At 41.2% G+C, this 23,947-nt stretch overlaps 1 pseudogene; it reads right to left on the bottom strand.

Moving 5' to 3' along the window:
* Nucleotides 1-1,824: 1,824 nt before the first annotated feature.
* Nucleotides 1,825-1,925, bottom strand: LOC126476736 (U6 spliceosomal RNA; annotated as a pseudogene).
* Between the last annotated feature and the right edge of the window lie 22,022 nt (nt 1,926-23,947).

The following is a 23,947-nucleotide window of genomic DNA, read 5'->3' as shown; positions in this document are numbered from 1 at the left end:
CTTCCCTACCACGCTCACGCTTCTGACATACCATGCTCCGTCCCGCAGATCATTAACCTTTTGTTGGTTGTTTAATCTTTTTCTCGTAGTCACCTTCCCCTTGGCAGTCCCTTCTCCGAGATCCAAATGGGAGACTGTCTTTTGTCAATGAAGAGATCATCACGACACTTTTTCAGTTATAGGCCACATGTCCTGTGAATACACATTATGTATCTTTAATTTAGTGATTTCCATTGTGTTCTGTGTACTCATGCCATCTACCTTTGGTGATTTTTGGGACAGCTTCCCATCCCAAGGCCAAGAGTGCCTTGCACCTCTGTCGGCTCCTCCTTGACAAAATTGTTGGCAGAACGAGGGTGACTTCCCACGCTAAGTCTTAGGCAGCCATTGTCGATGATTTTCATTCAGAGTTTAAGCAGTGGCTTTGTTTGATCCGGGGGCCCATTACGTTTTGATAACAAGTCAAGGACGCTGAAAGGTATGAGCTAAGGTCTGATCAGGGTAGATCCAGAAAATAAAGTCGGTAGTTGCCAACCGCTAGGTGGAATGAGTATAATATTTTTGAGTATGAGGATCTTTGATGGTTAAGAGAGCCGGGCGTGCGCAGTAAAAAACTCGGGAGTCTCAGCTAGGTGCCCAGAGGAAGCAGACGTGTGGTGACAGCTTTAAGGTAGGACTCGTACTGCACTGAGCAAACTTTAGCACATTAATGGGAGAAGCTATGTAATGATTTCAAAAATGGTTTTTGTTGCCGAGGGGTTCTAGGCGCTTCAGTCTGGAACCGCGCTACCGCTGTGGTCGCAGGTTCGAATCCTGCCTTGGGCATGGATGTGTGTGATGTCCTTAGGTTAGTTAGGTTTAAGTAGTTCTAAGTTCTAGGGGATTGATGACCTCAGATGTTAAGTCCCATAGTGCTCAGAGCCATTTGAACCATTTTTTTTCGGTTTTTGTAAGATAGTGTTCAGAGTTAGGATTTGCATGTCCAAGTTTTGATGCAGTGAGCGTTTTGTAAAATTTTTGGAAGAGTGATTGGTGCTACAAAAATGTTGGAAATGGTAGGTTTTGTGTATGACTTAAAATTTTAACAATATATGTGTATTGATATCAACATTGTGTTTAAATCTTACAGCCTGAATCATAATCCACATCCTTTGCTTGTATAGAATTTGAAAATGAGTAGTAAAGTTACCCACCAATGAAAGAACATAAAGAAAATGAGGGCTCTATGCAATAATTATATGTGCAGTTCATGGTTTGAAATCGTTTTTGGTATAACTAAAGTTATCAGAGCAAAGTTATTTCAAATAACTAATTTTATGCAATTGCACAACTGTCATTATTCAAGGCAAGATATAATTTCATTAATTAAACATCAGGGCCACAAGTTAAATTTTCAGTACCATCTTAATGCCATTGCACAAACGGCATTAGTCTCTTAAACTTGATTGCTGAGTCAAATACATGTTTCATTATTGGCAAGATGGAGGAGTGCAAGAAACAAGTTCGCAGACGCAGTCAGATGGAGGTTTGTTGAATAATTAATTTGGAACAATTTTATCTTTGGTACTTTCACTAATTAAAAAGGAAACAATTTTGGTTAGATACTTTCACTTTTAAAGATAAATTTTTCTATGATACTTTCAACGCTACCACTTTTTTCTTCATCTTGTTCGTTATAGTCTGGGCGGATGTCACATGACACCCCCCTGTCACGTTCGTCGTTGAATACTTCACTCAATTGTTTAGTCTTTTAATTTTTAATTTTTTTGTGTTCTAACAGAGGGCAGCCAGCCCTCTGAGCAATCAGCTGAGCTACCATGCCAACAAGATGTGGAACGCTTCCCGATTTTGCGTGTCATACTTGTCAAGCGGCCATGCTAATCTTTCCTGTGTCGTTCCAATTTTAATGGAAGCCAGTAAGCCCCTCGACCACTGGTAACCAAGATACGCCTGTCATAATTGCTCGGCTTGTGGAATAAGATGGGGACTGTACAGTGAGGCCTCTATTCCACATTGCACCTGAGATGTGCTCGGCCTCGGTATACACTGGTGAAATGGCAGTGGTCTGTGTGTTTAATACCACTTCCTCAAACAGTTCCCTGCAATTATGGCAAACCTCTGCAAAGCGAAATGATTCTTCTTTGGGGCATATTTCCCTTTTTTAATTTTGCAATGAAAAGTCATTGACACTCTCTGCCACTGCATGCAGCTGGTCAGTGAATCATTCCATACATTCACTGCGTCTGTACAATTAAATCCTAAGTATCCCTCGCCATTGCCTCATTGCATGTAGTAGGCAGTGTTGAACGGTTTATGCAAATGTACTGATTGGAATATGAACCAGAGTCAATGCTATGACTGCAATTAGCAACTGTTTGTAACATGCACTCCGTATCAGCATAAATTAAAAACGTCAGCTGCAATTTGTTACCAGATTTGGTATATTTTACAAACTCATTCTCACTACTTGGCAAAATACTGTTGACTGGTTTATACTGTGCACAATCAACTGAATGTTTCTTTGGAATAAAAATAAAACATACAGCAATCACATACTACGATGTATTGTGAGAAGGAGTAATGCCACCCTGTGTTGGTGTTGAAAACTTTTTATGTAACAGAAATGATATATATTTGTATTACCAATGCAACATTAATAGATTTACATGTTGCTCATGATGGTGATTTCTGATATTAGCAATATAAATCTAAATACTCTTTCATCTCTCTTGTCATATACGAATATCCATTCATAACTACAATATTGGATGCTGTAGACGTTTAAGGATACAGGGTACTTGTAGATGGTGGAAAAATCGAAATTTTTTGTTACTTTATTAAATTCTATAGTCTTTCCTGATTACATTATACATACATTATAGGGTTTCAAATGAAAAGTGACCTATATATACCAAATTATGGAAACCAGAATTATTTCGAAAAGAACTGTGAATTTTCTGTTTCCAGCGATTATACGTATGATACATTGTATATTTTGGTAACAGTGCAGGTTTCTATTGTCTGTAAATGATGATCTTTGCTAGTATTTACTTTTGTTTCGCTGAAGCAGTTTGTTCACGTGTTACTGACTGCTTGTTGTCCAAGTGCTACATATATTTGTGGAAGTACATATCCTTCAGTGTGCAATAAATACGCACTATGCCATGCACCAAGAAATTCAATAAAAAGAAATTCCTTGGTAACCAGTTCACAAACAAAGCAAGCCACACTGTTGAAAGTAACCTGTGTATCAGTTCTTCAGGGAAGAAACTCCCACATGGCACACCTCCTGGTGATTCACATTTTTGTGTTAACAATGACGCTGTTTGTAGTGGATTTGTTGTTGTTGATGTGGGCATCTTATCTTCTTTGATAAATAAAGTGGCGAAATGTAAACAATGTGATGGTGTAGCTGTCTGGAAATAACTGAACAACAAAATAGCAGGAAGGGTTTAGCGTCAAAATTAGTTATTCTGTGTAGATCCCACAACAAATCTACCTCGAAAATGACTTCTAACATTGTGCATAATTCATATGATATGGATTTGAAGTTAGTGTATGCAATGCGTGTAATAGGAAAAGGAAAAAAGGCTGCTCAAACGTTTTGTGGTTTGATGGACCTTTCTCCTCCTCCCAGTAGGTTCAACAAGTACATAAAAATACTTTTAGGTGCCTTGATGGTTGTGTCTAAAGCTTCTATGAAACGTGCAGTAGAAGAAACTGTAAATATTAGTGGAACCAGGGACATTGCTGTAGCACTTGATGGGACATGGCAATGTCGAGAACATCATTCCTTGAATAGTGTTGTAAGTGCTACTTCTCTGGAGAATGGAACAGTTGTTGATGTTGAATGCTTATCTAAGTACTGCCACACCTGCCATGGTAACACTGAAGTACATGTTGAATATCAGTGTTGTAAGAATTATGATGGTTATAGTGGAGGTATGGAGTGTGATGGAGCTCTAACAATATTTCAGAGGTCAGTGCCCATTTATAAAGTTAGATAGACTCTAAAGCTTCCAATAAAATTAATGAGTTCAATGTTTATGGTGATAACTTGGTAACAAAACTGGAGTGTTGTGGACATGTACAAAAGAGGATGGGTGCTAGGATGAGGAAGCTACGAAGAGAAATGAAAGGAAAGTTGCTATCTGATGGAAAATCTCTGTCTGGCAAAGACAGATTGACAGAAACTGAAATAGATCTTCTTCAGAGTTATTATGGACTGACCATTGGACGAACTGCACCTCTGAATGATATTACAGCAATGAGAAAAGCTGTATGGGCCACCTACTTTCATAAGTTGTCTACAGATGACCACACTGTTCACAGACTTTGCCCTGAAGGAGCAGATTCTTGGTGTGATTACCAAAAAGCAAAATAAAGTGGTCAAATATGCCATCATAAGTATTCTCTTCCTGAGCCTGTTATGAAAGAAATAAAACCAACTTTTAGAGACCTGAGTGACCCTGTTTTGCTTAGTAAATGTCTTCTTTGGGGCACTCAGAATACAAATGATAGTTCCAAACACTGAATTTGGGAAAGGTTATCCAAGAATATTTTTGTAGGACTAAATACATTAAAAGTTGGTGTACTAGATGCAGTGGTATGTTTCAATGACGGAGTGATAGGAATGTTGGAACTTCTGAGAAATTTAGGCATAAAATATGGCTCTAATATAGAAGATCAATTGCTTGCGTGTGACAGACAATGGATGCATGAAGCTGAAAGATATGTTCTTCAAGTTACCAAAGAAGCAAGAAGTGCTAAAAGGAATGCCGAGAGGAAGCTTGAAGATGAAGAAATGCTGCAGTATGAAGACTATGCTTCAGGAATGTTCTGAGGCACAGATTAATTGGACTCATATTTTCATTTGCAATTCCCACAAGTTGTATTTTTCAGAATACAGGTACAAATATTTCCTAAAGTTTATAAAGAATTGCTCTAATTCTTTTCTGTAACTTGCAATGGTCCATACATATGTAGTAGACCAAAGTTTTATTGCAGACTCAACTAAATTATAGAAAAAATAACACTTGTATTAGGAAAAAAATTATAGAAATTGAAACAGAAGATGTGATGTCTTTTTTATGCTTGTAATATACATAATAGGTGGAATTAAATAGGTCTAGTACCTCAACCATCATTTCATGCATATCTGGTAAAAATTTGGTCTCCTTCAAATGGATAACATTCGATTAAATGGTACCTCAATTTGAGGAAGCATTTTGGGAGAAAAATTGCATCAATTTCTTTTTAATATTTTTAATAACCCTAAGCAGGTTCAAAAATATTCAAAATATTTCTGATCTGTTTAGAAAGTGTGCTGCACTGTAAAACATATACGTTATAAACAGTGCCTGAAAGAAATAGGTGTTGATTTTTACATAATATTGAGCCAGAAAAGTACCCTGTATCCTTAAAGAGACATTTCAATTCTGCTTTTCGAAAATGTGAACATATTTTAGCTATGCAGGCAACAGTATGTATGCAAAGTTTAATTTGTTTGCAAATGGAATCTATTTAGACACATATTGTGCATCGTTGTTTATGGGATAAAATCAGTATAGAACTGACCACTTGAAGCATGCATTTTTCCTTGAGTCAATATTTATTCCTGTAGTTTTATTTGCTATCTTTTGGGCAGTTTCATACATATACCTATGTAAAGCCTGTTATATTTATTGACATTAACATGCAGTTGAACTACTTCCTTCAATAACCAACCGGAATTTCTGTGTCAAAATGTCTCGGTTTTCTTCAACATATTGCCAGTGACATCAGTTGAGACTCAACCATTAGTAATTTAAGAGGGCTGTCTTAGTCTTCTGTTTCATGTGTTTTTCCTCATCTGAATTCAGCAAGAGAAACTTGTAGACTAAAGAAAAACTAATTTTAAGAGGCTGGCTGATTAGATATACTTTATTCTTAAAAAAGTGAAAACAAACACCCTAGAAATGTCTGGTCTCCTTAAACCAAACCATATTTTCTATCACACCTGTATCTATCCGACTTCTAAATGCAGATGCAAGAGCAACCCAATCAAGATCATCAACTTTGTGTTTTGCTGCTAGTTCGTCTATTATTGCTAATACAATAATATTACGAGGGTGGTTTGAAAAATTCTCAGAATCACCACGAGAGGTCAGCACTAGCGCAACGAGTTGTTCACGTGATATTCATTGGACGGTTGCCTGTAAACACGTGCCACATCAGTGTTCTTGGAAGAGAGCTGTGGCGGTGATATGGCTCTGTTGTTGCTCCCGCATAGCGATTTGCGAAGATGTAAAAAATCGAGATACGAGCAGTGATAAAGTACTTCGTAAAGAAAGGACATTCATGCCAATTTCCAGAATACACCGGGGGACTCTGCTCCTTCATATTCAACTGTTGCCAAGTGGACAAATGAATTTAAATTTGGTCGGGAGAGCTTAGATGAGGATCCGCGCAGTGGTCGGCCAAGATGTGTCACAAAATAGTCATGGAGGATCGCCGATTGAAAGTGCGTGAAATTGATCACGCTTGCCAGATGTCATCTGAGAGGGTATATCACATTTTAGCTGAAGAATTAGAAATGAAAAAAATATCTGCCAAGATGGGTGCCGTGACTCTTGATGCTGGTTCAAAAAGGCATGAGAATGAACACATCGGAACATTGTTTGGCCCGGTTTAGGAGAAACGAACAAGATTTCTGCGTCAGTTTGTGACTACTATACCCCAGAGACAAAACAACAGTCAAAGCAGTGGAAACATGCTGATTATCCGCCACCAACGCAAGCAAAGACAATTCCTTCGGCGGGAAAGGTCATGGCATCAGTGTTCTGGGATGTGAAGGGGATTCTGTTTGTAGATTAGTTCCACACTAGACCAACAGTTACTGGAGAATACTGTTCTAGCCTCCTGGACAAATTGCAACAAAAGATACGCTAAAAAAGGAGGGAAGAAAGTCATCTTGCATCAAGACGATGCGCGCCTGTATACATGTGCCGTCGCCATGGCAAAATTACACGAACTGTGGTATGAATTGTTGCCACTCCTACCTAATTCACCTGATATGACTCCGTCAGACTTCCATCTCTTCCGAAAACCGAAAATTTTTCTTGATGGATGAAGAGTCACCTCAAACCAAGAATTGAGTTCGCAGGCCTGGAGGAAACTCATTTTCAAGATGGGATCAGGGCACTGGAACATCGTTGGAGCAAGTGCATTAATCTACAAGGAGATTACATTAAAAAATAAAAAAGTGTCAGTGATGTAACTACTTTTTTTCTATTCCTTTCCGAGAACTTTTCAAACTGCCCTCGTACTAAGTTAGTTGACAAAGTACAGCCTATCAGAGACCAAACTGTTCTACTTCTTCTTCTGTAGTCGCTGCGCATTCACTGTGGCTGCTTGCAGTTTCTCCACTGCTTTATTGGGGTGAGAGGGGAGGTAGAGGGGAGTTATTAGTATTAGACTACAGTTACTTGTAGGTTCTCTGCTGCTAAGTTGAGCCCTTCTCGCAGATTATGTATCACTGAATGAAAAGCATGTAGGTGAATTTGGTTGCGTTCATAGATATAACAAGGAACGAAACATGTGTAACAAGTGTCTGAACAAGAAACAGTATAAAAAGAAGGAGACCTGCGCTTTCTGCACAGAGTTGCTGTATGTGTCGAATTTAGGAGTATTTAAGAGTAATTAAGAACCGTTTGTGTTTATTGTGGTGCCGGAACTGGTCACGGACTGTACGTTAGGGATTTTTTTTTGTGGGTAGAGGGATGGAGTAATCGACCTCCGCAAAAGGAGATTTCTGACGCAAGTATGGTTCCGCAAGGTCGTGCCAACCTTGGTTTTTTTGTCTGTCTAAGTCTAATGTGATGGTTTCCTTCGGACTGACGCCTGTTTATAGACTTGTACAAATGAAGAATCGTAGTGATGAGTAACCATCATGTATGTGATATATAGAAATGTACTTGGTTAATGGATAATATAATTATGGAAAGACGTTCCTTTCCTGTTGATCATGACTGTGTGTAGTATGAGTTGCTTCAAAAAGTAATTCGTTACTCATAAGGGGTAGACACTATTTGAACACTGCGATCTCACCACTAGTCCATGAGGGTTGGCATTATGTGAAGCCCTCATCACAGAATAAAACTGAGAAAAGGGCTAGTGAAGAACACCCTATTGGCTTGTTGTAGGAAAGTGTGAGTGAGAGACGGACAGTCCCCGTGCTGAGGATGCAATCAGTGACAGAGCACAGAACACTTTGTATTTCATCTGACCTTCAGAGTCTGTACTTTGCTTAACCATCTAAAACACATATTCACTTGTATACTTAATTATTTGGCAAAATTCATTATGGTTATTTACAGGTTTAAAAGATCAAACTGTCACAAGTTTTTCCAAAATTTTTATTTTTAACAAATAGATTTAGAGGTAAATTAGCCATTTTGATGTCATCAATTCACACTATTTCTTAAGTTTAGCGCAGAACACTTTAGTGTTAGACAGAGTCATAGATGTCAGCAAAGAGTGGACGAGGAGGGGGGGCGGGGGCGGGAGGGGGACAAGAGGGGACACTTGCCTGGCTGCCCTGGAATCTGGAGTAGAGAGGTTTTATCCATTATAGAATTCTCATACATCCTCAGAAATGAGGATAACCACCAGTTCTCTGGGATACAATAAGTTTTTTTGTCACCTATAAAATTTAGTTCTTCTCGGGTTTCTCATATCTGACAAAATCTTTTATATAAAAATTGCGCCTCTGGTTTCTTGCTCTCCCTCGTTACTTCTGCCCCCCCCCCCCCGGACAAATTTCTAGGACACAGGTGCATGAGATGACCTGTAATTTGCCGGCCGAAGTGGCCGTGCGGTTAAAGGCGCTACAGTCTGGAACCGCAAGACCGCCACGGTCGCAGGTTCGAATCCTGCCTCGGGCATGGATGTTTGTGATGTCCTTAGGTTAGTTAGGTTTAACTAGTTCTAAGTTCTAGGGGACTAATGACCTCAGCAGTTGAGTACCATAGTGCTCAGAGCCATTTGAACCATTTGACCTGTAATTTATTCACTGTTGGAAAAGTGCGAAGGAGAGACGTACTGTACTTGTATTTTGGACGCAGTCCAGTGGCGAAGCACGGAACGCTTTACAGATTCCGGAAGCTGTGAGCTATACATTCACATGATCTCAAGTACTGGCCTGCAGTTGCGAAATCAAATGCTAACGGCTGAAGCAGCTGGGACAGCAGGCGTGACGTAGACTCTGCGTAGTATACGGTGGCCGATGCATAGTGACCAATTTTCGTCCAAAGCGCTGGGCGAGTTCATTTATTTGTTCGGAAGGGGAGGCCGGCCGTGTTGCCACCTTTTGGCCGGTCGGTGATGATAGAATCCAGGCGCACACCCAGAAATCTTTGTCAAACGATTTTACAGAAACTATTCGGTAAAAAAATTCATTTTGCGTCACTTACGGCTTTATATGTCAGCTTCATGATGATGTGCCCATAATTTCGTCAACGCTCATAGCTATTGTGAGATTTGCATGGAAATAAGACACTACACGTAATTCTAAAAAGTTTGCAATGAAAAATAAAGGTCACTATGATTTTATATTTGGTACGTATTACATAATACGTTGCTGCATAAGAAATTTAGCTCACATATTGAACTTTTATTTATACTTGGGTATAGGTCTCTATTTCTCATCAATCTCTAGAAAATTGATCTGACGTAGCACACTCATTTGCGATCGCGCGCTCTGGCGATAAGGTTGGGTTGATCTGGCGGAAGAGACCAAACAGCGAGGTCATCGGTCTCATCGGATTTGGAAAGGAAGTCGGCCTTGCACTTTCCGAGGAACCATTCCGGAATTTGCCGGAAGCGATTTAGGGAAACCACGGAAAACATCAGGATGGCCGGGCGCGGGATTGAACCGTCGTCCTCCCGAATGCGAGTGCAGTATGCAAACCACTTTGCCACCTCGCTCGGTCTTTAGCGATAAGGCCAGAATGAAGTATCCACATCATTCTTCATATTTCATTAACGGTTTGTGTTACTGAATGAGATTTTCACTAATGATAGCTCGCAAAGAGGAGAGATTTCGCTATATGGGTATTACGGAAAGCTTCATTAACTACTGTATTATTCCAATAATTACACACTTTTCTGATGAAAGCATGTAATTTTTAAGGGCCATCGATAGGTGGTGAAACGTGAAATGCTGTGGATTTTGGAACAACATAACTGAAGACAGTACACGTTTATATTTCTACAGAGGATGTGCTTATTCATAAGCTGCTGAGCCTACGTTTTCTCACTTTCTCACTTAATGAACCACTGTCTCAGAATTCTCTCGCATTTGTGTCTGCTCAACATGTCAATGAGGTGACACTGTGTGAACTCCGCTGTGTTTTGGCAAAAGAAGCACATTTTAACATGGCAACAAGAGATGTGTGCAGACTTACTCCAAATTCGCAACGCATGACGCTTCTCTGAAAAGCCAGGTAAAAATAAATCGCTGCTCTTGTTGCATTTTCAGTGGAATTCTACAGGGTGATTCAAAAAGAATACCGCAACTTTAGGAATTTAAAACTCTGCAACGACAAAAGGCAGAGCTAAGCACTATCTGTCGGCGAATTAAGGGAGCTATAAAGTTTCATTTAGTTGTACATTTGTTCGCTTGAGGCGCTGTTGACTAGGCGTCAGCGTCAGTTGATGCTAAGATGGCGATCGCTCAACAGAAAGCTTTTTGTGTTATTGAGTACGGCAGAAGTGAATCGACGACAGTTGTTCAGCGTGCATTTCGAACGAAGTATGGTGTTAAACCTCCTGATAGGTGGTGTATTAAACGTTGGTATAAACAGTTTACAGAGAATGGGTGTTTGTACAAAGGGAAAAGTTCTGGACGGCCGAGAATGAGTGATGAAAATGTAGCACGCATCCAGCAAGCATTTGTTCACAGCCCAGGAAAATCGACTCGCAGAGCTAGCAGAGAGCTGCAAATTCCACAGTCAACTGTATGGAGAGTCCTACGAAAAAGGTTGGTTACGAAACCTGAACGTCAACTACCCGAGGCGATGGATCGGCCGCCAGGCAGCCCGTGACAGAGCACTTCATCACTGGCCTCCAAGAAGCCCTGATCTTACCCCTGCGATTTTTTCTTATGGGGGTATGTTAAGGATATGGTGTTTCGGCCACCTCTCCCAGCCACCATTGGTGATTTGAAACGAGAAATAACAGCAGCTATCCAAACTGTTACGCCTGATATGCTACAGAGAGTGTGGAACGAGTTGGAGTATCGGGTTGATATTGCTCGTGTGTCTGGAGGGGTCCATATTGAACATCTCTGAACTTGTTTTTGAGTGAAAAAAAAACCTTTTTAAATACTCTTTGTAATGATGTATAACAGAAGGTTATATTATGTTTCTTTCATTAAATACACATTTTTAAAGTTGTGGTATTCTTTTTGAATCACCCTGTATTTAGATAATAACCTGGGCTGCCGGCCGGTGTGGCCGAGCGGTTCTAGGCGCTTCAGTCTGGAACCGCGCGACCGCTACGGTCGCAGGTTAGAATCCTGCCTCGGGCATGGATGTGTGTGATGTCCTTAGGTTAGTTAGGTTTAAGTAGTTCTAAGTTCTAGGGGACTGATGACCTCAGATGTTAAGTCCCATAGTGCTCAGAGCCATTTGAGCCATTTTTTGAATAACCTGGGCAGTGGCGACAGATCTTTTTGAATGGTCACCATTCAAGTGAGTGCTTGGAAGCGCCCCATTTATAACTTATATAAAAAAGATGCGTGCTTGGGCTTTCGTTTAGAATGGCACTTCCCTTCCATTGCTCAGCATTTTCCCCATAGCATCTGCGTGTAACCGTGAAACTACTGCTCTCCCCAAGCGTGCTGTCCGTTTGCGCACCTACTGGCCGTGTCATTCTGAGCAGACTCTGAGTGCACAGAAAGGTAGCAGGCTATCCGCACACGGGGATCCAGGGCAAGACGACTTGACCCATCGTTGAAAATATCGTCTTGTTATCTAACGAGGCGGCAGCTGGGTAGCAGCGCCGACTTACTCTGCCCTTTGCCTGCCTGTGAGCCAAAATGAACGACCCCGTCCGGCGCGCTGTGCTGGCAGAATCGATGCGAATGCCTTGCAGTCTTTCTCAAACGATTCTACAGAAACTTAGAGTGATATTCGCATTTTAATAAAACGCTGCGCGAAATTCGAAAAATAAAATTGCAATGAAAAGTATTGATCGTTATGATATTGGGTTTGGTGCCTATTACTCCACATGTCGCTGCTAATGAAATTCAGCTAATATACTGAATTTTTCATTACACTTGTAAGGAAGTCTTGTGAAAATATAATTTATGTAGCACATTCACTTCCGACTGCACGCGTGCGAAAATTAAATATTCAGAACATACCTCATACCCCTTAAAACATTCGAGATATCGATATGAAATTTTGGCACACGACAGCGCACAACAAGGAGAGTATTTCGCCATAGAGTTAACATAAGGAATTTTCTTATCTACGTCAGTATAGCCAAAGCAACATTTTTAATTTTTTTTCAGTCCATTACTGTAATTTTTCAAAAGTCATTGACAGCTAGTCAAAACTGAATTTGTTAGTATAATAACAAATGTGAGCTTTCTTACCTTATCTTACGGCAAACCGACACACTGAGGTTTTCCGTAAGTTATTGATCACGCTGGTCGCCTATTGGTTGTTAAATAAGACATTCTGTTTCAAGATTCTGTTACAATAGCTATTGAAAGGTGAGTTTGTGCAATTTATACTTGTTTTGGCAAAAAAGCAAAATTAAAGCCTATCAAAAAGAGAAATGTAGCCATTCCTCTTGAATTATGATGCTTCTCCAAATGAGAAATGGTTAACAACGGAGACAAAAATAAATAACCGATAATATTGCGATTTTGGCGGAATCCTGTAACCCACCTTATTTTTAATAGTAAACGACTGGAATGGAAACTTACCAAAGGATTTTCTTCCCGTTTCTATCTGAGAAATATGAAAAAATTCGCAGCTAATAGTGTGCCATATTTGTTTCCCTATACCCATTCAGTGATCCCCATTCAAATTGAAATGGTGAACTTCTCCACAATAATTATCTTTTAATGTGTTATTGGTAGATTATACATATTTATGATCCATTTTGACCTGAACTTGCATTCGGTTCATCCCGCGTCCGGCCGTCCTGGTTTAGGTTTTCTGTGATTTTCCTAAATCACTTCAGGCAAATGCCGGGGTGGTTCACTTGAAAGGGCACGTCCTGCTTCCTTCCCCAGCCTTTCCTAATCCGAGCTTGTGTCTCTAATGACCTCGTTGTCGACGGTTCGTTGAACACTAATCTCCTCCACCTCCTCCTCGTCTCAAGCAGTTCATAAAGTAATGAATATCACGTTTTTATAACATTGTTATCCACCGATACACAAGTACCAAATTTATCGTTTCTAATAGGTAAATAATGAATTTTTGCTTCAAAGTCGAATAGACACAATAAAACTCTTTCGTAACTCTGAAGCTGTGAGCACTCTGTCTTGCCAACTGTTCGTCAAAGTCGGTACCACTGATGAATTAAAAGATATATGTAGTAAGAAGATTCACTACCTCACTCAGTGCAGGAGCAGACGCGGAAAGTTGGTAAGCAGTTTGCTGTACTTTTTCATATGTGAAATATAACTGAGATGTAGAAAAAAAAAAATCCTCTGGTAAGTTTCTGTCCTGGCTGCTTATTATTAAAGATGCACTGCATTACAGGATTCCCCTGAAATGGCAACAGAATTAGCGATTTATTTTCATCTGAATTGTTAAATTATTTAGCCAGAAATGGTTATTGATGACGCTTTTCTGAAAGAGAGAAGGTTAACAAGTCAGGTCAAAATAAATCGTTTGTTTTGTTGCTATTTCGGAGTAATCTTGTAACCCAGTGTCTTTTTAATAAGGAAACTGAAACTTAGTAAATGATTTCCTTTCTGCACCTTAAATCCCCTGAAACAGTGGTTTTAGATGAGGAACTGAGGACAGAACAGGTCAACAGCTTATCAAGAAGTACATCCTTGATATGAAAATAATAGTGTAGTTTCTGCACTTATGCTGTCGTAAAAATCGACAGCAAATCACGTTTCCTCACCTAACGATGGCCCTCAAAAATTACCTTTCCTCATTACTTTATGAACCGTTTGAAACTACTCATTAAGATTAAAATAGATTATAAATATGTATAACCTATCCTTAACACATTAAAAGAACGATGGTGGAGTACCCAGAATGAGATTTTCACTCTGCAGCGGAGTGATGATGGAGTAGTTCACCATTTCACTCTGAATGGGGACAGAAACACAGATACGGCACACTATTTTCTGCGAATTGTTTTCATATTTCTCAGATGAAAAACAGGGAGAAAATCCTTTGCTACGTTTCCTTCTAGTTGTTCGCTATTAAAAATACGGTGGCTTGATGGATTCCGCCAAAATTGCAAAAGAATTGGCGATTTATTTTTGAATTGTTAACCATTTCCCATCTGAAGAAGCATCATCAGTTAAGAGGAACAGCTGCATTTCTTTTGTTAACATGTTAATTTTGATTTTGCAATAGCTACTGCGACAGAATCTTGAAACAGAGTGTCTTATTTAACAAGCAATATGCGACCAGGGTGGTCAATACCTTACAAAAAACCTCACTGTGTTCGTTTGCTGTAATTTAAGTGGTTTTCATATATGTAAATTCTCTGTTAACAAGCTACCAATGACGTTTTTAAAATTACAATATTGAATTGAAAAATAAATAAATTAATTAAAACTGTATCCTCGGCTATGTCGACGTAAATAAAGTTCCGTATTTGAACAGTTCTCGGGTATCCGACCGGGTAGCGTCGTAATTTCTCCACAATATTTCAGCAAACGTACACGCTGCCTTCTTCAGATGGTTCCTGACGAACCACCTGAACTACCTCAACCACCTGAAGATGGCAGCGTGTACGTCTGCCGAAATATTGTGGAGAAATTATGACGCTACCCGGTCGGATACCCGAGAACTGTTCAAATTGGAAATACGCCGGGATCACAAAGTTCCGTATGTTAACCATAAGGCAAAATAATCTCCTCGTGTGCTATCATTTGACAAACTCTCGTATCGATATCTCGAACGGCTATAGAGATGTGAAGTATGTTTTGAATATTTCATTATCGTGCGCGTGCAGTCGGAAGTCAATGTGCTACATAAATTCCATTTTCTCGACAATGGAGACATACAGAGACCCCCTACCAAGTCTAAAGAAAAATTCAATGCTTAGCTAACTTTCATTCGGAATAACATATGGTGTAATATGCACCAAACGCAAGATCATAGCGAACCAAATATTTAATCTGAAACTTCTTCGAATTTCAGGCAGTGACAAACTTAAACGAGAATATCTCAATAAGCATGACCATTAGCGAGAAGATGATCACTTCATCATGAAGCTAATATACAGGGTGTTACAAAAAGGTACGGCCAAACTTTCAGGAAACATTCCTCACACACAAATAAAGAAAAGATGTTATGTGGACATGTGTCAGGAAACGCTTAATTTCCATGTTAGAGCTCATTTTAGCTTCATTCCAACGTGATCAAATTGTAAATTGTAAATTTTCACAATCAACATGTGTGGGCTGAGGAGAATCCGCACGCAATTGTGCAATCACGTCATCAACACAGATTTTCTGTGAACGTTTGGGCAGGCATTGTTGGTGATGTCTTGATTGGGCCCCATGTTCTTCCACCTACGCTCAATGGAGCACGTTGTCATGATTTCATATGGGATACTCTACCTGTGCTGCTAGAACATGTGCCTTTACAAGTACGACACAACATGTGGTTCATGTACGATGGAGCTCCTGCACATTTAAGTCGAAGTGTTCGTACGCTTCTCAACAACAGATTCGGTGACCGATGGATTGGTAGAGGCGGACCAATTCCATGGCCTCCACGCTCTCCTGATCTCAACCCTCTTGACTTTCATTTATGGGGGCATTTGAAAGCTCTTGTCTACGCAACCCTGGTACCAAATGTATACACTCTTCGTGCTCGTATTGTGGACGGCTGTGATACAATACGCCATTCTCCAGGGCTGCATCAGCACATCAGGGATTCCATGCGACGGAGGGTGGATGCATGTATCCTCGCTAACGGAGGACATTTTGAACAGTTCCTGTAACAAAGTGTTTGAAGTCACGCTGGTACGTTCTGTTGCTGTGTGTTTCCATTCCATGATTAATGTGATTTGGAGAGAAGTAATAAAATGAGCTCTAACATGGAAAGTAAGCGTTTCCGGACACATGTCCACATAACATATTTTCTTTCTTTGTGTGTGAGGAATGTTTCATGAAAGTTTGGCCGTATCTTTTTGTAACACCCTGTATAAAGCTATACATAAAGTAAAAATCATATTGTTTCGATGAATAGTTCTGTAAACAAAGCTAATGGTGTGCGCCTGTCTTTCTACTGTTCGACGATTTCGTTAGTGCTGCCAGAAGCGAAGAAAGTCGGCACTTCTTGAAAAATGTTCATTTGTCTCTGAGCGCTGCCTGCCAGCTGTCGCTAGATGCGAATTATTACAAAATGCTTGCATCCACTAGCAAGTAACTTCTGTAAGCACTTGTTGAGGTGTTTACATTAGAACAAGAACTTACTGAAGTTTACGTCTTCAAGTCACATGGGTACGTTTATTTCATGAAATCGCCACAAGTACTTGTTACAGAAGCACAGTTATTCTTAAAAACCAGAGCAGTCGCCATTGTTACTGCATTACTATTAATGAATAAAAATCGCGTCGAAACACAAAAACATTAGAGAGCACATATTTGTTACCAGGAAACACTATCTAATTAGCTAAAATAAGAGGACTTCACTTAGATTAAAAACTTTGCGGATGTTGTATGCAAATTCCGAACATCTCTCGTCTATTGTATTATCAAGCATTTGATAAAAGGAAACAAAAATGTGGCGCACTGTATAACCAGGAGACTGACTTTTAATTACTCTTCGATTTTTGCAAGTAATGTTTACTACTTTTGTCATAAATGTAATGCATTTATGTTTACGGTAACACTAAAAAGCGAGCTAGAATTTAAAGACCTCTGTACTGCCATTCTACTTTTCCTTCTGGTGAAACAAATTGATTGGTGAACTAATTTCGCAGTTCCTTTTCTGGTGGTGCCAATTATGTGTGTTTTGGGGTTCCAACGGTACACTTGGTTTGGTCCATCTGTCTTCGTGTCATTCTCCTTTTCGACAATGATATATTCGCACCAAAATGGAACATACATAACTTCTGTAAGTTTGAGAAGAACTTTCACTGAAAGACAAATTCGGCAAGTACTTGCTGCAAAATGCAAGAAACTAGAACAAATTTTTACCCTGTAGTGGAGGGTGCGCTGATTTCAAACTTCCTGACATATTAAAACTGTGTGCTGGGAACCCTATATGGCACAGAGAGTTAATTTGTAACTGTTTCCAACAAGCTTCCAAACTTCTTGAAATTGATGTCGGCGAAACTAGTGGCTGTCGACCGGAGGGGGGTTGCAGATACGGTGATTCGTAATATTTCACCAACTCTGTGATTGTATGGATAATGCACCGTACCACAGCAGGAAGTTCAAGACAATGGCCAATAGATACGATTTCAGGATTACGATGCTAGAGTGGTTGCAAGATAGGAATAGAAACTGCTGAGACTCAGTGAGGAAGAATGAACTGTCATCTACACTAACGGAGAAGAAACGAGCCGTGAAAGTGGATAAAATCGCTGAGAGAAGGGGCCACGACGTTCACCCCTTACAGCTGTGATCTAATCTCGATAGAACTTTCGAAGGCTAATATATATATAAAGTTGATGTTGCTTTCATTTCAGTTGCTACACAGGACCTTAGTGCAGGAATGTGCAGCAGGTGGAGCAAGATTATTGGACACGAGACGGAATAATGGAAATGGCCATCGATAAAGTTATCAGCGATGATGATGATGAAGAACTTGAATCAAACACAAATGGCAGAGATCTTTAGTGAACATCATTTTGACAGTTCTTGCAGGCACAGTTAATTACACTTTGTGAACATTACTGCTGTGCTGCGTTTCATAAATGCGATATTCAAACAGATTCCAAGACTTTGACTTTCAATTCATAGTGTAGTAAATTGAACAGTAATCTTTTTTGATTTTTTATTGTTTCGATACGTGAATAACTTTTAGGTAAAACGCTCGAGCATGAATATGTCAACAAGTCAAGTGACTTTGAGAGGTGGCATGAGCCCCCTCTCATATTTCTATCTTACGATTCTCCTCTCTAATTGCATGCGGTGGAAAGTTGCTATTCCTTCACACGCAGACTTCCCACACAGCGTCTCTCGTCACCCGGGTGGTCCGGTGACAGGCGGGCTCTGCTGATTTTGAAAGGGTGTGAGGGAGTCTAGAGAATGCTTTCCAGATGCCGACATTGTCAAAAGACACACCCGGAGGGGCCTGAAGTAGCGGCTGGGCTAGAGGTTCCGTTACTTCGCAGAAACTTAGCGAAAACACTTTCTGGCGGGCTACCAGCGAGGCGTGGGAATGACTTGTGCACCCAGGCAGTTGTGGCGGGAAAATTCCCGCGCTTTCTGCAAAATAGTAACCGTGATTGGCTTGCTCAGGGCATAGGTCCGTGACGTAGCAAAATCAGCGCAGAAATTGGCGCCAAGAATCTCCATTGGTGGAATGGTAGTGCTCTGGCAATGGAGTGAAATTTTCCGCCGGTTTTCGAGTTGCTGATTGGAACGTTTAACCACGGCCACTGTCGTGGAGGCGGGAATGTTCAGTGTTCGGCATGTACGGGTGCTCTAGAGTAGACGGCTCTTGCTTTTCGGTCGAGGACGTCAAAGCAACCAGCCATCGCCTCCGGTACGCTAGATCATGTTCTGGCAGTTAAGAAGACAGTTTGGTAATGTATGTCCGCAGCACCGGCAGATAGGGATTTTCCTAGGTGATAATCAGAGCTCAGCAGAGCGCGCCTGTTCGTCTTTTTCTAATTTTGTTCTGTCTTGAGTAGCAGCAATTAATGTGGGGTTAGCTGTGTGTCTGTCTTAAGATTTGAGTCTCAAGGAATTTGCTCCACATACCACTTCGTCATAAACCTCACAATCTAGTTTAGGGACAACTTCACCTTCACAGCGTTTGTTTGGGTATCCAATTTGAGCCAATTTGATGTATTATAAATGTTTCATGTGTTTTTGTTTATTATTTTGTGTTTAGTCTTAATAAATCATATTGTTATTTTGGACAGAACTTTCATTCTGTTAATCGGTAGAGCAACCCATCATTTCTCACTACGTTAATGAAACCTTCCTTTATTTAACTTATTTATCAAATTAAATTATTGCAGGTGCCAAACTCTTTTCTACTCCACTTGCAGGGTTGATTACAGTCAGTTCGCGTATATTTTTTAATCCATGTGCAACAGCAAAAGTCGGAGTTAGAATAGGGGGGGCTTAGAGCATCATTTACATATGTAGATTCTAGAAGAATTTAGTGTTAAATACACTGCTTGCCCCGGCACCTCGCAACTTCCGATCCGACGGAAGTGCCAGTATAGCAGGTAACGTTTCCACGAGTGCCGCTTCCGTCGCTGCTTTCCTCTCACCTCTCCTCTCCCCTCGACAGCCGTAATGCGTGGGCACGACCTTTCCTGACAGCCACCGCGCCAAACATCAACTTATCGAGGACAAAAAGCACCTGTAATGGCACAGCTGCACCTTGACCAGTAGGTTAACAAGCGTTATCTGCATACACCCATAGGCGCGCATAGCTGCGCTGGACCGCGAGGTGAGTCGGCAGGCAGACCGCCGGTTTTCTTTCTGTTCTTACACTTATAGTGATGCGCCGATTCAACAATGTCGACTGCCTGTGTAACTGTGACCTCTTACTGTTCGACGTTAATGAATGAGAGAATAAAATATTTGACATTTCTTGGAAACAATGAAACATTAGCGAAGTTGGGCTTGCACTTAGCTCCATGGTATGCAAACGCAAGTGCTATTGTAGAATAAAGGTTTGATAAGACTCGTTGCAGACATTGTGCTTAATGAAGTACACCACCTAATGAATGTAGAACAGCATGGGCATAGTTCCGATTTTTCCTGCCGAGAGTTATCCACAATATTGTTTTTTTCCCGTTATTGTAATTTCATTCCCCTCTCCCATATGGGCAGGGGTGGGCTGGCAGCGGCACAGTCCACCGCTCTTCAGCCAATTCAAAAAAATGTGTGTGAAATCTTATGGGACTTAACTGCTAAGGTCATCAGTCCCTAAGCTTACACACTACTTAACCCAAATTATCCTAAGGACAAACACACACACCCGTGCCCGAGGGAGGACTCGAACCTCCATCGGGACCAGCCGTACAGTTCAGCCAATTGGCTTTACAAAAATAGAGAAGGATGATTACATAAAAAGGGGTGATAAAAGGGGGACATAAAAACACAGTTAACAGAGATGGTGGGAGCTAAAATACACACTAAGACGGGGACATGCACTGGGGGACAGTTAAAAAGTGGACAAAGTTAAAAGAACACAGCTGACAAATCAAAGTGCACTTAAAACCGCTGGTGGGGGTCTGCCGAGGGACTGGAGCCTGGAGAGAAGGGAAAAAGAGGTGAGGAAGGTGTGTGGTGGCTGGGGAGGAGAGGGGGGGGGGGCGGAAGGAAGAGGAAAAGAAGCGGGCAGGAGGCGTACCAAGAGGCAATATTGCTGTTTTTATGAAGTCTACATGTAATGACGCTAGTAGCATATTTCTTCCAGGTATAGCATATATCTGACTCACACTGTATAGTTCTATCAAGTACATTGTATTGTTTCATGTATGGCTGTCCGGAGTTCGGCAAAGCAAGTAGACGTGGGCCAGCAAGTCAAGATCCTGACAAACAGATTACACACATTCCAGTCACATTAATTAACCACTGCCTATGAGAGATGTAAACGCCCAAGAAGCACCCAAAGATGGCAGGTGGCACAACAAGCAATGGACGTTATATAAAGTTTGTTCACGAGAAGCGTGAAACAGTGCAGCCGTCATCGTAATGCGAAAACGGAGTGATTTACCTGATGTCCAAAAGGGCTCTGGGGCTAAGGATGGAGGTATTTCCGAATCAGCTAAGTCTGTTAAATGTTCGCGTGCTGCTGTGGTTAAAGTATACCGTAAACAATGGCGCTATCCAAAACCAGCACCGAGGCAACATTATAGATGACAGGGGTGAATGACGGCTGCAGAGATGTGTGCATTTCTTTATTCATTTATAAATGTACACATTTCCGCAACCGTCACTCACCCCTGCCATCTATATAGTCCGTGGTGCACCACAGTTGCCTTGGCGCCAGTTTTGGATAGTGCACTTTTTCCATGCATTGTATACGTTAACCGTTAATGAAATTTTACAGCTATGTCCAGCTGTTGAACAACTGAGGCCAGATGAACTAAGGGGCTACCAACAGTGTCTCCTCAACTATCGTTCAGCGAACATTGCTGGGTATGGGCCTCCGCAGCAGGCGTCTGGTTCATGCACCCATACTGACTGCTGGTCATCGGCGACGAAGGGTAGAGTTTGCACGCCAGTACTGCAGCTCGACGTCCACTGAGTGGCGACAGGTGGACTTTGCAGATTAATCTCGTTTCATACTCCATCGGACAGATGGCCGTTGGCGTATTCGGCGTGAAACATCTGAAAGCAAACACGCTGCAACAATCGTCGAAAGTCTCCAGGCCGGAGGGCAGAGTGTTATGGTCTGGAAAATGTTTTCGTGGCATTTCCTGAATGATCTCGTCATTCTGGAAGGTACAATGGATCAACCCAAAAATGCATCTGTTCTTGGAGGCTAAATTCAGACTTTTGCCAGGTGGTCACATTGATGTTACTGGACAGTGTAAAACAGTAAATGTTAAAGCAATATTTTCACTTTGTGACTTTCATCACTTGTAGCCGAATGGAGGATGGAGAAAATCGTCACTGTCAAAAACTCACCAGAAAAAAAAGAATCGCCGCGAAGAAGAATTGTAAAAAGAGTAAAATGTTTGATCCTAAAACATTCTATACCCAATCCTCACTTTTTCAGGAAAACTTTTTAAAATGAAATATGTGTTTGTCATTGTATGGTATGGAATCTTGGTTTTAAAGAACGTAAATTTGACAAAAAGACATTCCTTAAAGCATACAAAATTAACGATGTTGTGACATACTTCGTAAAGCAACTAGAAAATTAAGACATTACAATCGATTGCATGTTTACTACGAAAAAATCCGATATAATGCTACCCCTGTCAAAGGCCCTATAATATCCATACGCTGCCCCACCCAGCGGCAAGAATCAATTATGTATTATTTTTATTGTTATTATCATTTTAGTAGAAGTTATCTAGTTTTCGTTGAGAGTTACAAAAACAACAATATTGTGGATAGCTCTCAGGAAGAAAAATCAGAACTATGGCCAAGCTGTTCTACATTCGCTAGGTGCTGTAATGCGTACAGCAGAACGTCTGCAACGATTCTTAAGAGAACCGTATTCTACAATACCTCTTGCGTTTGGACCATAGTGCAAGACCAACTTTGCGGATGCTTCATTGTTTCCAAGAAATGTCAAATATTTTATTCTCTCATTCATTAACGTCGAACAGTACGAGGCACAGTTGCACAGGCTGTCGCAGCGCCACAGTCGACATTGTTGATCGGCGCGCCACTATTAGGGTAAGAACGGAAAGAAAGCAGGTAGTCTGCTTTCCGACCCGACCCGCTGTGCAGAGAGGCTATACGCGCCTACCGATGCCCATAGGGAACGCTGGTTGCTCGCTAGTCAAGGGGCAGCTGGGCCATTACGGGTAGAATGACAAAAGCACACCGTTAGCTCTTTAGTCTTTGTCACACAATTAGCCATCTACGTGACTTTTATCCACAAAATTGTTGTCGCTGGCTTTCATTGACGGCAGAAACGACAAAAATCTGAACCACACTGTATGCATCTGCATGAACACTTTTCAGGTCACAATTAAGCGCGTGGCGGAGGGTGTTGCGCACAAGCGACTTATTTGGCGCCCGCGGCCACTACCCCCTTTTCCATCGTACATTTTCATCCGTATCAGTTTTCGCTACTAATTGTGATACGCAATTTGTACAAATCTTGCTCTTGGGGGCCTCTGGTCTTCCTCTCCGCTTGGTGCTCTAAGCATCTACTACAAATTGTGATATGTCCTGAAGATAAATCTTACAGTTGTGCCTCACATGACAGTCCTCTCAGACAGGCGCCCCAAACGGCCCTGAAGAGCGCTCATCCAACCGCCAAGCTACTCTGAAGCGTCAGAGAAACTGGTATAGGCATGCGTATTCAAATACAGAGATATGTAAGCAGGCAGAATACGGCTCTGCGGTATACAAGACAACAAGTGTCTCGTGCAGTTGTCAGTTCGGTTACTGCTGTTACAGTGGCAGGTTATCAAGATTCAAGTGAGTCTGAACGTGGTGTTATAGTCTGCGCACGGACGATGGCACACGCCATCTCCTTGGCAGCTATGATGTGGGGATTTTCCGGTACGACCATTTCACGAGTGTACCGCGAATATCAGGAATCCGGTAAAACATCAAATCTCCAACATCGCTGCGAACGGAAAAAGATCCTGCAAGAGCAGGACCGACGACGACTGAAGAGAATCGTTCAACGTGACACAAGTGCAACCCTTTCGCAAATTGCTGTAGATTTGAATGCTGGGCCATCAACAAGTGTCAGCGTGCGAACCATCCAACGAAAAATCATCGATATGGGCTTTCGGAAGCGAAGGCCCACTTATGTACCCTTGATGACTTCACGACACAAAGCTTTACACTTCGCCTGGGCCCCTCAACACCGACATTGGAGTGTTGATGACTGGACACATGTTGCATGGTCGGAAAAGT

This window comes from Schistocerca serialis, chromosome 4 (genome assembly GCF_023864345.2).
Source record: "Schistocerca serialis cubense isolate TAMUIC-IGC-003099 chromosome 4, iqSchSeri2.2, whole genome shotgun sequence".
Taxonomy (NCBI): Eukaryota; Metazoa; Arthropoda; class Insecta; order Orthoptera; family Acrididae; genus Schistocerca; species Schistocerca serialis.
The sequence above is the reverse complement of the archived record's forward strand: the minus strand, read 5'-3'. Positions and strand labels throughout refer to the sequence as shown.